Source organism: Haematobia irritans, chromosome 4, assembly GCF_050003625.1.
Source record: "Haematobia irritans isolate KBUSLIRL chromosome 4, ASM5000362v1, whole genome shotgun sequence".
In the NCBI taxonomy this organism is placed as follows: domain Eukaryota; kingdom Metazoa; phylum Arthropoda; class Insecta; order Diptera; family Muscidae; genus Haematobia; species Haematobia irritans.
The window spans coordinates 52808095-52815897 of NC_134400.1; the positions used below are offsets into that span (position 1 = coordinate 52808095).

The 7803-nt window shown below is 28.7% G+C and overlaps 1 long non-coding RNA gene across 1 annotated transcript; it reads left to right on the plus strand.

Moving 5' to 3' along the window:
* The first annotated feature begins 327 nt into the window (after positions 1 to 327).
* Positions 328 to 1009, plus strand: LOC142233056 (uncharacterized). The gene is made up of 3 exons (XR_012721299.1): positions 328 to 482; positions 694 to 746; positions 846 to 1009. It is a non-coding gene; the product is annotated as an uncharacterized LOC142233056 (long non-coding RNA).
* Positions 1010 to 7803: the final 6794 nt, after the last annotated feature.

The following is a 7803-nucleotide window of genomic DNA, read 5'->3' on the forward strand; positions in this document are numbered from 1 at the left end:
TAAAAAATTACACAATGAAATATTTTTAGTTCACATGTAATTAAATTTATAGACATTTTCGTCAAAAATGGTAGATAACATTTCATGAAAATTTTGCAAATTTTAAGTTAAACGTTTCATCGCTCATAAACTGGTGTGCCTTTACGAATATTATTCTTAGAGTAAATTGTCAGCAGATGCGATGAACTAATGCATAGTACAGAAATCTTTATCGGAATAGTGGAATGTGATTAATGTAAAGATCATGTTACTTGAGTTTTGTTGTGTATACATGAGCGTGGGGTTGTTTTTATTTTGTTCATTTAGTGGCTTGTGTGTGTGTTTGTTATTCGTTGATGGTTTTTGGCTGGATGAGGTGTTGTTTTCAATAAAGGCACATGTGTTTTTGTTGTTGTAGGAATGTTTTGGCTTTGCTTGGTTTTGTTTGGCATGCTTCAGTTGTATAGTTGGCGTTGGCGTGGGCTGTTGCATCTTTTAAGTAGGTATGCAACAAGGGAATATAAAGGCATGGAATATTTTGGATTTTTGAGTCATATATTGGTGTTTGTTTATTAAACCTTTTAAATGAAAGTTATTAATATTTTGTCGGTAGTTTAGAAAAAAGTTATTAAGAATATTTAGTAAAATATGTTGAAATTGAAAGTGTATTGAAATTTTCATTATTCAATGTAAAAAATTAATATTCAATTCCAGATGAATTTGGAAATTTTTTGTAATATCTCAGCGTATAGTTTATTCATAAATTGGTAAGTATTTTTTTAATATGGCTTTCTTTTGAAAAGAATATTTTTTATGTATATTATTATTTGTTAATTATTTATTTTTTTTTTTTTTTTGGAAACCAGTTTAATGTTTTTCTTTGTTGTAAAAGCGATATTTAATTTCAGAGCAACTCCAGACGGATTAAAACAAATTTAAAAAGGTAGAGAATTGGTAAGTTTTCTTTTAAAAATTGGCTTTCTTTCAACTAGAATATTTACGTTTTTATGACCTTTTTATCATCAAAATTACAGGTTTTTAATACCTTATTTTAGTATTTCTTTAATTAATTTTTTTGGAAACTAATGTAATATTTTTAATGTAAAAATAAATATTTAATTTCAGAATAACCCCTTAAAATTTTGACAAATTTTTAGTACTCCTTTGCCTGTAATTTTATAGTGAATTGGTAAGTTTTCTTTAACTTTCTTTTAACCCTGGACAGCCATCCTTATTTTTTGTACATTAACGTCATCCTTCGTCATTTTGACTACGGCTGATTTCAAGACGAAATAATTTTCATCGTGAGCGAAAAAGTGAACCAAACTTGAATTTATTTTCTTATTCAATTTGGTTTTAAGTGGTATAAAACAAAAATTCATAAAACGGTCGAATTAGTATAACTTAAATTTACCATTTCCCAATAGACTAAAATGCATTTTAAATCGAAAATGAAATTACGTGTCGTCATTTTGATGACTGTCTAGGAATATCAAGAATAGTTGGTTTTTTACGCATATTATTATTTTTTTCATTAGATTTTTTGAAAAGTTATTTAATAATTTTATTTAATATTTAATTTCAGAGTAACCCAAATAAATTTGGACAACTTTTTATATTTCCACTCAGCGTACAATTTAATAGAGAATTGGTAAGTTTTATATTAAAACTTTGTCTTTCTTTCAACTAGAATATTTATTTTATTATATCCTTCACATCGATAACAACACAGTTTTATGAGTTTATATAGAATTCATTATTTCTCTAATTGTTTCAGGTACAATTTTTATGAGATACGTTTTCCAAAGAAAAGTTGAATTCCTTACACCATTTGATAAAATGCCCCAAATATGGTAAGTTACAAGCTAAAATGAAGAATTAAAAATTATATTTCATTACATGGTATTAATTTTTAACAATTTTCATTATTGTTTCCATTTTTTCCAGCAAGATATGTGAAAAAATTACCTACGATGAATAAAAAAGGATAAGTCAAAATGTCCAAACAGCGGGTTCAAATGAACTACTCTCTTTTCCATGTGGTCATAATTTTTATTCACAAAAAACATTGTATTAAGAACTTTCATCATAAGTTTTTATAATAAAGTACTTTTGCTTAAAGATAGTTTAATTTTAATGTATGAAAATTCTCATAATAGTAAAACGGTTTGTTGTTCCTTTAATTATTTAATTTCTCTATACTGTGGAATGATTGATTTAAAAATAGTCTAGTCGTCGACATTTTAAAGAGACTGTTAACCAATTTTTATTATCGGGTTTCCCACAAAATAAGCAAGTAAACCAAAATAATAATGACTTTTTAACTTGGTAGGTGTATATAAATCTTATGGTGTTGTAAAAATGAACTAAACTACAATGTTATAGATGAACTAAAATTTAAGAAAATTATAAACTAGACAAGTTGAAAAAAATCTTAAGGGCTAAATCATGGTCAATATTACTACAGTTTAGTTCATTTTGCAATGGAAAAGGGTTCACTGTTTTTTCAGTGTACCAAAACTTTATTTCCATAGAAAATTTTGTCAAATTTTATTACTATAGAAAGTTTTGTTAAAATTTCATTTCTATAGAAAGTTTTGTCAAAAGTTTATTTCTATAGAAATGTTTGTCAAAATTTTATTTCTATAGAAAATTTTGTAAAAAATTTATTTCTGTAGAAAATTTTGTCAACATTTTATTTCTATACAAAATTTTGTCAAAATTTCATTTCTATACAAAATTTTATCAACATTTTATTTCTATAGAAATTTTTGTCAAAATTGTATTGCTATAGAAAATTTTGTCAACATTTTACTTCCATAGAAAATTTTGTCAACATTTTATTTCTATAGAAAATTTTGTCAAATTTTTATTTCTATAGAAAATTTTGTCAAATTTTTATTTCTATAGAAAATTTTGTCAAAATTTTATTTCTATAGAAAATTTTATCAAGGTTTCATTTCTATAGAAAATTTTGTCAAAATTTTATTTCTATAGAAAATTTTGTCAAACTAGATTATATACGTATTTAATCGGCCTTTTTTTGTTTAATATATACCCCGTATGGGCTAACTTACAATTTAGAAGACAGTGCTAAAAAGTTTTACGATACCTTGCCATCGGCAAGTGTTATCGCAACCCAAGTAATTCGATTGTGGATGACAGCCTTTAGTAGAAGTTCCTACGCAATCCATGGTGGAGGGTACATAAGATCCGGCCTGGCCGAACTTACGGCCGTATATACTTGTTTTAATATGGATTTCTTTAAAAAAGAATATTTTTTATGTATATTATTATTTGTTAATTAATTTTTTTGGAAACCAGTTTAATGCTTTTCTTTGTTGTAAAAGCAATATTTAATTTCAGAGCAACTCCACATGGATACAATTAAATTTAAAAAATAGAGAATTGGTAAGTTTTGCTAAAAATTGGCTTTCTTTCAACTAGAATATTTACGTTTTTATGACCTTTTTATCATCAAAATTACAGGTGTTTAATACCTTATGTTAGTATTTCTTTAATCATTTTTTTTTTTGGAAACCAATGTTATATTTTTAATGTAAAAAACAAATATTTAATTTCAGAATAACCCCTTAAAAATTTGGAAAAATTTTTAGTACTCCTTTGCTTGTAATTTAATAGTGAATTGGTAAGGATTCGTTAACTTTCTTTTAACCCTGTACAGTCATCCTTATTTTTTGTACATTAACGTCATCCTACGTCATTTTGAAAGTGAATTTATTTTCTTATTCAATTTGGTTTTAAGTAGTATAACACAAAAATTCATAAAACGGTCGAATTAGTATAACTTAAATTTACTATTTCCCAATAGACTAAAATGCATTTTAAATCGAAAATGAAATTACGTGTCGTCATTTTGACGAATGATGACTGTCTAGGGTTAACCATAATATTTTTATGCATATTATTATTTTTTTCATTAGATTTTTTGGAAACCTATTTAATAATTTTAATTAATGTAAAAAATATATATTTAATTTCAGAGTAACCCAAATAAATTTGGACAACTTTTTATATTTCCCCTCAGCGTACAATTTAATAGAGAATTGGTAAGTTTTATATTAAAACTTTGTCTTTCTTTCAACTAGAATATTTATTTTATTATATCCTTCACATCGATAACAACACAGTTTTGTGAGTTTATATAGAATACTTCATTATTTCTCTAATTGTTTCAGGTACAAATTTTATGAGATACGTTTTCCAAAGAAAAGTTGAATTCCTTACACCATTTGATAAAATGCCCCCAAATATGGTAAGTTACAAGCTAATATAAAGAATTAAGAACTTATATTTCATTACATGGTGTTAATTTTTAACAATTTTCATTATTGCTTCCATTTTTTCCAGCATGATATGTGAAAAAATTACCTACGATGAATAAAAAAAGGATAAGTCAAAATGTCCAAACAGAGAGTTAAAATAAACTACTTTCTTGTTCCACGTGGTCATAATTTTTATTCACAAAAACATTGTATTAAGAACTCTCATCATAAGTTTTTATAATAAAGTACTTTTGCTTAAAGAAAGTTTAATTTTAATGTATGAACATTTTCATAATAGTAAAACGATTTGTTGTTCCTTTAATTATTTAATTTCTCTGTACTGTGGAAGGATTGATTTAAAAATAGTTTAGTTGTCGACATTTTAAAGAGACTGTAAACCAATTTTTATTATCGTGTTTCCCACAAAATAAGCAAGTAAACCAAAATAATATTGACTTTTTAACTTGGTAGGGGTATATAAATCTTATGGTGTTGTAAAAATGAACTAAAATACAATGTTATAGATGAACTAAAATTTAAGAGAATTATAAACTAGACAAGTTGAAAAAAATCTTAAGGGCTAAATCATGGTCAATATTACTACAGTTTAGTTCATTTTGCAATGGAAATGGGTTCACTGTTTTTTCAGTGTAGGGAACCTTTTTTGTCCTTGTAGGGTAAACCGAAACCGAAAACACTGACTATGAGCTATAGTCAGATTGAGACAAAGCACCCATAAACATGTACCCCTTAATTTTCTTAAATATGCAACTGCGGCTTATCTCCCAGACCTATATCAATTTACCCCACAAATGCTTATGATTACTAATTCAGTAAGTGTGGTTTAGGGTATGATATAGTCGGCCCCGCCCGACTTTCTACTTTACTTACTTGTTCTAGTGTACGTTTAGCTCAATAACAAGGATCATCCTTATTACAGCCGACTCCGAATGGCGTTTCATGTTACAGTGAAACCACTGGGAGAAACTTTGAAATACTCAGATATGTCACCAGTATTACTGAGAATGGATAATCCACCGCTAAACGGTTTTTGGTGTACGACGGAAACTGAAATTGAACACATGTCCTATTATATGTAAGACGGACATACTAAACATCGGTTAGTCGATTATGGCAAACAAAAATTTTTGCATAATTTTCGATTATTCGAATTTTCGACTACGACTACAAGGTATAACACTTTGTGCATTTGTATGTAAAACCCGGTACATAAGATTCAGCCTGACTGAACTTACGGCCGTATATACTTTTGTTTTATGCACTGCCGAAAAAATATTATTTGGGACCGGAATCAATTTTTGATAATAATAAGAAATAAGTGGGTAATCACACAAGAGCTTTTGGTAATCAGTATTTGCACCTCTGCTAATTACCAAGTTTTTGCTGGCTAATTTGCAATATCCTACAAACATTTTGTTGTCCGAACAAGCAGGGCTTGATCGAATAAGGATTTAATAATGACCAAGAATTAGTATATGTTAACTATGGGATATGGAACCAATATTTCAATTCGTTACGAACAGAATGATCAGCATGTATAAACTTTAGAAAAAATAACTTTCTGATTACCTCAGGCATAGAATTGTGGCAAATTCCTTTAAGCTCTGCTGCTGCTACCTATATTGCGAACAAATTCATATAAATTTAAATTTCCGATTTGATTTGCCTTTCAATGAGTTACACGTGCGGCTGCAAATGATAGCTCGAAAAAAATCCATTAACTACTCAAAACAGCAATGAATAGTATCGAAAAATAAACCCTCCAGCCAAAACTAACGAAAAGAAACCTTTTATCTGTAAGATTATAATAATAGCCGACATTAGTTTGCAAAATTAAAACAAAATCTTTATAATTAGACTAAGTTTTGACGTCAAAAAAAAAGACGAAAACATCAACAACGCACCTCAAACAATAGGGGCATTATTCGTACCACCTGCTGGTTATATGGCTTCATGTTATTTTTCTGTTGATGGAAATTAATTATTGAACAAATCATGGGTGATCTTTTAAACATTTTACAGGCGTTAATAAAGAATATCACACACAAAAGAGTGATAATGAAAATTGAAAAATCTTTAGTTCATAATTTCAGTTGCCTTACACTGATGACGTATAATCGATTTGGTTTGTCCTACAAAAAATAAAAAAAAAACCAAAACGTGCTTCAAATTTCTATAGGTCGACTTTTGAATAAGATTAAATAAAAAAGTGGGATTATTATATTTCACCTTTGTATACATTCGGACAAATTTGTATCCATATAGACAGAAAAATAGGTTTTATTTGATAAACAAAAAAATAGGCTAAAATAACAAGCTCTACTCAATTAATAATGGCAACAAATTTAAGATATGACATTATTATACGATCCTCCAAATTGTATAGAGGTATACTTAATCATTATACCCTAAACCACATAATGGTCAGGGTATAATAACTTTGATCTGCCAAAAAATGTGCCTACCAGAAATATTGATTTTAGACCCCATAAAATATATACCGATCGACTCAGAATCACCTTCTGAGTCGATCTAGCGCTTGGTGTCCGTCCGTCCACGTATTTGTTATTCGCAGGATTCCGGTCGCAATTATTAACCGATTTTGATGAATTTTAGCGTTTTTTGGTACTGAGACGAACGCTCAAAAATCGGATCAAATTTAGATATAGCTCCCGTATATATGTATCGCCAGATTTCGATAAATGGAATCACATTGAGTTCATTTACTAACCTATCGGTGTCAAATTTGCCACAAAGTAATCCAATTGACAACCATTTAAGTGCGCCAAATTTCATCGAAATCTGTTCAGATTTAGATATGGCTCCCATATATATTATCGCCCAATTTTCGAAAATTGGGTCATAATAGCTTTATTTATTAACCGATCTTACTCAAATTTAGCACAAAGTAACCACCTGTGGTACCATGCAAACCTGCAAAATATCATCCAAATCGGTTCAGACTTAGTTATAGCTCCCATATATATGTATCGCCCGATTTTGAAAAAATGTGCCTGTAATGACCTTATTTTTAACGAAGTGGTCTCATTTATTAACCGATCTTACCCAAACTCAGCACAAGGTATTCTCCCGTAATATCAACCAAACTTGCAAAATATAATCCAAATCGGTTCAGATTAGATATAGCTCCCATATATATGCACCGCTCGATTTTCCCAATTTTGGCCATAAGACTCTTATTTATTAAACAATCTTACTCAAATTTCAAACTTTGAAGTATTAGGCGATAATAGTTATATTAGTGGCATACTAACTCTATAGCTCCTAATACACCCAGAGAAGGAATATGATCACCATGTTTCGAGAGAAAAATGTTATTTTTGGACGGAGAACATGTAACATGTTTGCGACAACCATGTTATTTTCTCAAAAAGCATATGTCTGACTTTGGCAACCATGTATATGTTTGCCGAGAAAACAACATTTTTGCGACAAAAATGTTCCATGGTCACCGTCCAAAAATAACATTTTGCTCTCGAAACATGGTTGAGGTGAT